This window comes from Trachinotus anak, unplaced genomic scaffold (genome assembly GCF_046630095.1).
Source record: "Trachinotus anak isolate AG129_WGS33_773 ecotype Australia unplaced genomic scaffold, CSIRO_AGI_Tana_v1 ptg000032l, whole genome shotgun sequence".
In the NCBI taxonomy this organism is placed as follows: domain Eukaryota; kingdom Metazoa; phylum Chordata; class Actinopteri; order Carangiformes; family Carangidae; genus Trachinotus; species Trachinotus anak.
In genome coordinates, this window is record NW_027273883.1 from 2,678,842 (window position 1) to 2,688,392 (window position 9,551).

At 41.0% G+C, this 9,551-nt stretch overlaps 1 long non-coding RNA gene across 2 annotated transcripts; it reads right to left on the bottom strand.

Annotated features, from left to right (window-relative positions):
- Nucleotides 1-377: 377 nt before the first annotated feature.
- Nucleotides 378-9,284, bottom strand: LOC139613641 (uncharacterized). Of its 2 annotated transcripts, none has more exons than XR_011686796.1 (3): nt 5,431-9,284; nt 3,750-3,809; nt 378-3,075 (listed from the first exon to the last, which is right to left on the bottom strand). It is a non-coding gene; the product is annotated as an uncharacterized lncRNA (long non-coding RNA). The 2 variants fall into 2 exon arrangements; XR_011686797.1 differs by having other exon boundaries at nt 378-958; nt 2,903-3,075; nt 3,750-9,274.
- Between the last annotated feature and the right edge of the window lie 267 nt (nt 9,285-9,551).

Here is a 9,551-nt window from a genome sequence, read left to right on the forward strand (position 1 = left end):
ACAGAATGCATCATGCAGATAGAAATAGTCACATTATAGTAACTGGGATGTGACGATCTTGGGATCAAATCAATGAAACACTTGTTTTTCTGGAGCGATGAGAGAAGACAGTGGTGAATCGTACACCATCAGTATGTGTTTCCTATCAAAGGTCACGCACCACATGATATGTCCTCACTTTCCAAGATGTCTTCACTCTGAGGGTGTAATTCAAAGAAGTAGAAGAGTTGCTACTCCCAGTATCTCAACACTGACTGAAACAGCTTCAGACTGTCCAGTGATCGGCTGACGTGACAAAGTCCATCCTACAGAACGTTTGAAATAAACCTGTAACAGTGTCAGAGACAGAAGAGAGCAGCGGTGAGCCCGAGGAGGAGGAGGCAGCGGTGAAGTGAAGGAAACCACACACACACACAGCTAACACTGATGTGGTGAACTCACAAGTCTGTCATCTGCCCACACACAACCATATATGCACACTGCATATAGACATCAGTGCATACAAACACCAAAGCCATGATTGTTCAGTTTAGATACAGTCTCACACACACAACATGAGGGTAGTTCATGCACACATGAACACACAGGTGTGAACAACTGTACATGTAAATACATCATATGCAAACACACGGTAGAACTTTAAAACTACACAGAAATCTCCATAATGCCACACTTTTTTAAATCTAAAAATAGACTTAAAACGAAAGCGAGCTATCTTTGTGACCTCACACATCCTTGTTACTCACACCGGCAGGAGCAGTACGGGTTAGGGCAAAATGTGAAGTGACTCTTTAATGCCTGTTATTGGATAATGCAAAGGATACATGAGGATGAATGAGATCCTGCACTCGTGTCTTCCTCTTTCCTGAACTTCTGTCTCGTCTCTGAATCGACGCTCTTGTCCGGAACGAGCAGAGAACGAAAACAGGCCTCATGGACAGACAGACCTCTATTGTTTCTGGACATGTTTGAAATAAAAGACAACAGCAAAGAGGGTTTTTTTTTCCCCCTGGGACCAACAGCACATAGAGCCAAAGTCACAGCACTGATTCCTTGATTCAGCCTGACAGCCTGTTTCTCTGTCTTCTGAACTCTCTCTGGTGTCTCTTTGTCTCTGTACTTATCCAGTTCCTTACATCTTTTCTTTTAACATGCTATCTTTGTTTTATTCTTTTTGCTCAGTTGGCCTCATTCAAGAGCGACTCGTATGAAAAGTTTTGTTCCTGCTGTTCTCACAAGTCAAAAACTTGTAAGGTTTACTTTTTTTTTTTTTACATTTTTATGCCTCCACGCCGGCGACAGATGGAGACCTATTGTTTTTCAGCTTTTTCAGCCATCCGTCCTATTCTCATTGGACTCAATAGCTCAGTAATGCCTTGATGGAATTTCTTCAAATTGCATGTGGAGAAAGAAGCATTTTAGAGGCATTTTCTATAAGAAATACATAATAAATAAATTAAAAATGAAGAGATAACCAAACATTCAAGTATCTGGCACACTCTTTGCACACAGATATCGCTGGCAGCAGCAGCGACAGAGCAGACACGCAGCCGGTTTGAACACACACGCATGTTTTTCTGCAGAAGGTCAGCAACGGCAGCTGCGACGCACACGCCACACGTCCAGCGTGTTTCCGGTGCTGATATTTTAACAGTGACAGTTCAGCAGTTGCAAAGAAACGTCTCTCACTCCAACATCCACCTGTGTACCGGACACTGTAACATCACCTCTAATAGAACACATTCTCCTGTCAAGCTCCATAACTGTGACATGAACTTGACCACCTCACATCTAGATCCTTCAGTTTGATACGACACTGTGGTGAAACAGCAGTGACCTTAGTCAAAAGTGCTTATCGGAAATGTCCCCCTCCCCCCGAATAATTCTGGAATCTGAACTGGGGAGGTTGCATCAGAGAATTTTGTAACTTTTCCAGCTTTGTGCTGCTGTTGACCGGGTTTGCAGAGGTGAGAAATGAGGTCAAATTTTTTCATTCCTTACACGACTATTTCTGTCACCTCTCGTGCAAAACTGAGCACAACACTAATAATAAAAAGTGTCCATCAGGCTCATCACTTCTGATCTCAGTGGCCAAGTTTTTTCTTTCATTTACTTTGAGCCGTTTGCAGATTCCCAACAACCTGTGAGGCCATTTTTGCTTTTCTTTAGTGCTTCCTCTGGATTTTCCCAACATTTAAATATTGAATATTCAGCAGAGGAGAATATCTAGTATTTCAAGTTATATTCTTATATTTTTTTGCTTCCTCTTTTATCTCCTTTTATTCCTCCCTTCTTTTTCCTTTTCTCTTTCTTTTAATTCTTTCTGTCTGTCCTGTCCTCATGTCTGTCTGTCTCTGTCTGTATCTCTGTCTGTCTCCATCTCTCTGGGTGGTCTGTGGTCTAGCAGCCTCCTCTTCTCCCTCCGGTGGTTGTGTGAGGGTGTTTTTTTGGGAGGGGCTTATAGGGTTCAGGGGTACATGTTGGGTATTGGAGGGGGCTGTTACTTCCTCACCAGCTTCTCCTCCCACCCCCATTTACCCCTCACTTCCTCCCCTCCTGGTTGTTCCTGGCCAATAAAGAACATAACATGCCCACACACCAGCGCTGATGTTCAAATGCCCCCCCACCGATCTCCTACTCCTTCAAAAAATAAAAAGTTTAAGGGTTAACCACTGAAACCCAATGACTGCTAACACCCCTGCCTCCCCACCATCACACACACACACACACAGTGCCACCCCTGCTCAGTTTTGTGAATGTAAACAGCGGTTGCTCACGGGCAGAATGACAGACAACAAGGCGTGCAAACACACACACATATACAATATGGTCACATACACCCACACCGATGCACACACACACACACACACAGAAACATATACACACACAGACAGACGTATACATGCCACACGCAGAGACTGTCCTCAGCACCGCCATCAAAGAGCTGCATGTCGCTTCCTCTCCTCCGTGTCTTCCTTCTCTCCGGTCTGTGAGCCATTTTACCATCAACGGCCTGGTCGCGTTTAAGGGGGATTTTCCCCCTTCAGATCTGGCAACCACAGCAGTTGAGGAGGCCTACAGAGGACAAAAAAGGAGAAAGTAGTGAGTGATTGGCATGTGGTGTGGGCAATACTGTCTAGTTCCTTTTTGTGTGTCTCCTAAAATGCAGATTACAACACAGGCACAAACATGTGCGAGGTGGTGTGGAGTTAAATCACTCTCACATGGCTCTTTGTTGGCTTGTTGTTAGCACTAATCCCACGCTAAGAGGTGGCTGAGGGTAAAATGTCGCTTGTTCAGATTCAGTAGTACTGCAGGACCAGTTAACCCTGCTCTGGGTCGTACAGGCTGCAGTGTGACGAACATTGACGCAGTAGAGTCTCACCTGTGCACACACACTGATACAGTCAGGCCTCATTCACACTAAACTGTGAACTACACTGTTTTGTCTCCAATGTGTCAACAATGCAGAATTAACTTGTACTAAACCTGGACTACAGACAGGAAATGGTTTATACCTCGCTCTTTGTTAAAATAATTTTAGTGCATCTGCATTTTTACATCTCAGCTAGTGCAAAAAGAACAGCAAGTGCTAAAACAAAGTATGAAACAAGTGGATAAAAAAAAAAAAAAAAAATTCATACACATGCAGCATTAGAGGGCACAAATAATGCATAAGAATTATTAACCACAGAGTACAACCAACTAATTTATCATAGAAGATAAAAATAATTAATGTGCACAAGTACCTGATAGAATCTGTGCAGACAGAAGGTGGGAATGTTGCACCTTTATTCTGCTCCGCCATTCTGTATTAAAGGTAAAGGACAAATATGTAACAGTAGAGTTAGTCATAAAGCTGGAACAATGTCTATAATGTCTCTTAATGTTAATATATCAGCATTTCTGTTTAAAAGAGGGTAGAGAAATTTTGGAGGTGTGAAACTTTTGCCCTGCAGCAATCCAGTTGAATCAGACCATTTAACCAACAAAGCTGCAAATCGTTGTGTGTTTGTTTGAGAAGGAAAAAGGCCTGTTGTGTTAACTACAAGCAACTTCACGCAATTTTATTCATTAGAAACTGGCAGTATTGAGTAACAATGCAATGCAAGACGGGCAGGGATCTAATGCACTGGTAAGTGAGTTCTGGTCCATTGTGAGCATTCTGAGCAGTTTAATTTGTTATAGTGAGGGTGATGATGTGATGATTATTTAGTTGGATCTTGAGCAATCTATCAATCATTGTACAGTTTTGTGCATAATGTGCATAAAAGTCATTAATCTCTGAGGATCCTCGGTCATTATGGTGTCACTTAGAGCTTTACGAAGCTCATTAGATGAAGCGATGGGAAAATCACAGGGACTGAGCCACGTCTGTTTCATTACGTCAGTGGACACAGCTGATGAGAGTTTATCACTGATCAGCATTGAAAATGATTCATGTTGACCAAGCATACGTCTGTAATCTGCGGTGATTATTTCACAATGCACCCTTTCTCTCCCACGCACACAAACACACATACATGCGCGCACACAAACACACACACACATTGGTCTTTGTGTAGTTGACATAATGCATTAGCTCTGTATGTTGTGAGAACAGGCCAACATGCCTTCACAACTATGGTTTCAAATTAAAAATTTCCACAAAACAATAGAAAAATACACACACACACACACACACACACACACACACACACACACACACACACACACACACACACACACACACGTGCATGCACACATACACATACACACACACGCACACACACACATTAACACTGACGCAGCAGATGCACAGGAATTTCTTACTTTGCTTCTCAGAGATTACCCAAGATGGCTGTGTGAAGCATCTCACAATGACTCATTACGCTCCTCACTGAGGATTAGCATTAATTTAGCAGTTAGCTCAATTAGCAATTAGCAAGGCATAAGGTACCCAAATGACTCATCACCCAGGGATTAGCACGAGTTTGGCATTTAGCTCGATTAGCACTTAGCAGAGCATCAGCCGGAGCAGTGACTCATAAACCAGGGATTAGCATAAATTTAGCATTTAGCCCAGTTTGCAAAATTAGCAAAGCAATATACTGCACAGATGAGGCTGCAGTTAGTGGTTCATAATCATAACACAGAAAAGATGCAGTTTTTCAAGTCAAATATTATGTTTGACATCCATGAGTGACTAAGCTAATCTTATCGTTCTTGTAATCTTGTTCTGTGGTTGTCAGATTTCCATAGAAACAGCAAAAATATAAATAACAATAACGCTCACTGACTAATCATAGCAGAAATGCTAGACGCTAACAGACAGTGAGTCACTAACACCTTCTTAAAAACACTTCTGCTTCTTTGCAGTTTGGGTAGGACAGAGAGTGTGAGAGAGAGACAAAATATATAACTTGAGTTATTTCGGTTGAATAACGTCACCGAAAATAGTTCCTTCTTCTTCTCACGCGAAAGCAGACAACTGAACCACTTCCTGAGAGTCCTGCGCAGGAACCAGTGAGGGAATCAAATGATGTTTGTGTAAGGGTCCGTGAGTGTGTCTTTCACACGTCTTCTGCTGTGTCTTCATTCACTTTCAACACACTGTTGGTCAACCTGCAGCCACAGGAACCTGCAATCCAACACTTTTCACTTTTGCATCATGTTTGCCAATCACTTCCCCTCAGGCCCTTGTTTGCTGCTTAACAACTGTTGGTGAGTCTGTTGAGTTTTACTGAAATCCTGGCAAGTTTTACTGAGTGTAAGTGCTTTGTCTGTTTTTATTTAATGGCTGCCGGTACCTCATATTTAAACTCCTAATCCTTTGTGCAGTACATTAAAGATCCTATATTACATTAAGGTAGATGTCCATGTGTTTTTTTTTAATATAATAAAGCAGGTCTAGGTTCTATATTAATACTGTGAAAGTATCAAAGCCTCAGTCCACAGAGAAATGCACACAGCCTGTATTCAGAAACTGAGCCTTAAAACCAGCCGTCAGGACTTCTGGAACTTTGTGATGTCACAACAAAACAGTCATTGCCCTCAGCCACGCTCCAAGCCCCGCCCACTTGGACCCACCATCCAACCTTGCAGGATTTGGTTTCTTTGAAGTGTTTACATGAAATCTGCTATATTTTTATTCACTCACTCAGAAAACAGTCAGCCAATCAGAAGAGAGGTTCAGATTCTCTCTACTGATTGGCTGACTGACCTGTTGTTACTAGAGCTCCAGAGAGACGCCTGAGAGAGGAGATGTAAAACTACACAGATGGTTTTTGCCTCTTAAAACCACAAATATATCTTCTTATGGATTTCAACACTTCAAATAAAACACAGGATCATTGTCTTTTTGCATCTGAAAACACTTTTTAGTCAGTGAAGACACAAATTCACATTAAAAGTCACTTTAAATTGACTTGCTCCTTTAAAAAAATGTAGGTTTAAAAAAAAATGATTGTGAAAATTGGGGATGTTCACCAGGTTTGATTATATTTGATCCGAAAAACATGAAAAGCAGAAACGTGAAAAAAAACACTCCTGTCCAAAAATGGCTGCACCAACATGAAACACTGAGCAAAACTTACTTCAAAATTTAAGTTCAAATCATCAAAAAACAGTTAAAGTAATGCTGGATGCATATAAAACCAGTCTTTTTATCTGGTCTCTGTGCTGATCATAAGTGGCATGTCAGAGTGCTGTCATATGGATCTCATTGTGATAACGACCGTGTGGTCCAGTGGTTCCAGTCACGGCTCCACATTCATTGTTCCTCTGACTGTTTACCAGCCGCACTGCTTCGCACAGTGACGCCTTCCAATGTATATTTGTAGTTGTATGTATAGTCTGTCTGTTTTATACACTGCGCTGTCATTTCATTCTGAGTGTGGGGTCCTGTCAACATGCTGCACGTGCTGCTCACATGCTGTTACACACCTTGTGCAACTCCGAGTGGAGTACATGTATGGATGATTAGATAGGCCCCCATTCCAGAAAGAAAGGCAGTGTAAAGGACATAAAACACACACACACAAAAAAAACATTGTCAGAGCCCTTTTTTATTTTTTTTATTGAAGCTCTATACAATGAGAACAGTGCTGAAAGTACAGTAGTGATAAACCAGCTGTTAGGGCTTCCTGATTTATAAAGATTGACTGAAGCAGGCTGGATTTAGTAAATTCAGATCAGTTATACAGAGAAAACAGGTTAATTTGACAACAACTCTGTGGGCATTTATTGCTGAGGTTCTGCTGAAACACTTCTAAGCTTTTAATGGAAGTTGGCGTTACTGATGTGCAGAGTTTGACTGGATGGATGGATGCGTTCACCTTAAATCTCAATGTAACACGAAGTGATTAAGGTGTCTCCTTGTAAGAAGTTTGATCATTTTCACCACTGGGCTCTGTGCAGCAGCATGGAGGCGTTAAAGCTGTAAATAACATTATGTTTTCATCAGCTTTGCCTCCAGTTTGATGATAATTCAGATGATTGTTTTATGTTTTTGTTGTTGCACCACTTTTTTTGAATGACTGTCTTGTCGTTATGCCTCTTTCCCATTCTCTCTCTCCATCTCTCTCTCTCTCTGCCTCCCATGCACTCGCTCAGCGCACAAGCCCGCAGGAAGACGAAGTGAAAGTGTGTTGAAAGTGAATGTTTTCGCTTGTTCTTTCAAACACATAGGAAGCCAAGAGAGACAGTGGCCTGAACAGAGGAAGTTAGATCGCTGTGTGTGTACGGCGTGTGTGTGTGTGTGTGTGTGTGTGTGTGTGTGTGTGTGTGGTCTGAGTGCTGACTGAGCCCTTTCACTGTGAGCGGGCCACTTTACAGGCTGCGGCTGCTAAACCTGATTAAAAACAGCTCAGTGTGGTGCTTTTAAAAAACGTGGGTGGAGAGCCGTTTAACAGCTTCGATAGACTTATAACAATTTCAACACTATGACATTATGTTGTGTAATATGTCGGGGAAAAAATATATGAATTAAACATGGGGTATTGCCTCATGTGGGTTTGGCAGATTAACACAAGCAGACACACAGAAACTCAGATAAGACTCAACAATGAATCTGCAGTTTGAGATATTTTCCCAAATGTTGGTATAGTTTGTGTTGAAACAGGATGTTACAGCAAGATTCGAGGAAGTTGACCTGTCCACAAAGTCATCGTTTTAATTAGTTGGACAGAATTTGTTTCCCACTACAGGATGAGCTCATTGATACATACACAGGAGGATGGACATCCAAACACAATAAGAATATAAAAAAACAAAAGTTGATTTGCTGTACATTTGCTTTGAAGATAAAGTCACAAAAATATTGAAAAATGTGCAAGTGAATGTCAGAATAAATGCAACTGTATCTGCAAATTGTATAAGTTGATATTTAAGTGTGGCATCTTTACCACACAGTACATTTACATGCACACTAAGGCTCCACACTAATATGTTTTTGCTTTGAAATGATCTCCATCCAGATGAGTGTTTTAGGTCTGTATCAGAAACGATCTCCGTTCACATACATGATTATTCACACTGGGTTTGCACGAGCCAGTGTAAACAGGAAGCAGATTGTCTGCAATTGAATAGTTGCACAAAATACTGCTATTTTGTACAACTACTAAAGACACGTAGCCTTAAAATTCAGAATTTAACAGCACAGCAACTTCTAGCAAAAATGAAAAGGTCAGTAACACTTGTATTTTGTTATTCATGTTGCTTTCATCACTGGTAGTCCAGGCTGATAAGACCCAATTAGGGAGCACCTATAGGTGTCTACGTTATTGTTTCCTGAGGTCTCTGTTTCTGCCTGTCCAGGCTACAACACAAACCCCCAGGTCTTCAAAGTAAGAACAGTTCTAGGCGCTCGAAAACTCCAGAGTAGTGTGGAGGCCAGGTGTAATGTGGATGTAGCCTAATATTCCTCTATTATTGACACTTAACTGATTCTGAATGTGACAATATTTGGAATTTGACACGTGTCATGTAAACAGCATATTCCATTTGGATAATCTGAATTTGGCCTTTTAAAAGAATTTGCATTTTGCAGTTAACACATGAGGGATGTGCTGATTTTTTGTGTATATTCTACAAAGGCCCAGATTCAGTTCAATCTCTTGATCCTTCCTGATTGGGTGAATGACAGCAACATCATAAAGTGTTTCGAATTCAGTCCATTTACATTTCATGGTATTGTGTAATTCTCTTAACTTTTTAGACTGTACATTTTTTACTTCTGTTTTTTTTTTTATTTATATTGTTTTGTTACTACTACTTCTACTCTTTGGATGTTTCCTCTTCTGGGTCTGGGGATAAACAGTGTTGTAGGCTGTACAGAGTTTGAGACAGATTTGTCTCAACAGTGAGCTAGAACTCAAAGATTATATGTTGAGGTAACACAATAAAGAAATTACGACAAAAGAAATAGCGATAATTCAACATGTGGCAAAAGAAAACCTCCTCACCAGTGTCTTTATCATCACATCCAGATGTTGTGCAGCTGAGCTTTCTCCAAACTTTATTCAAATGATGAACAAGAAGTAGACAGTTGCATATCATGAGGAAACATCTTA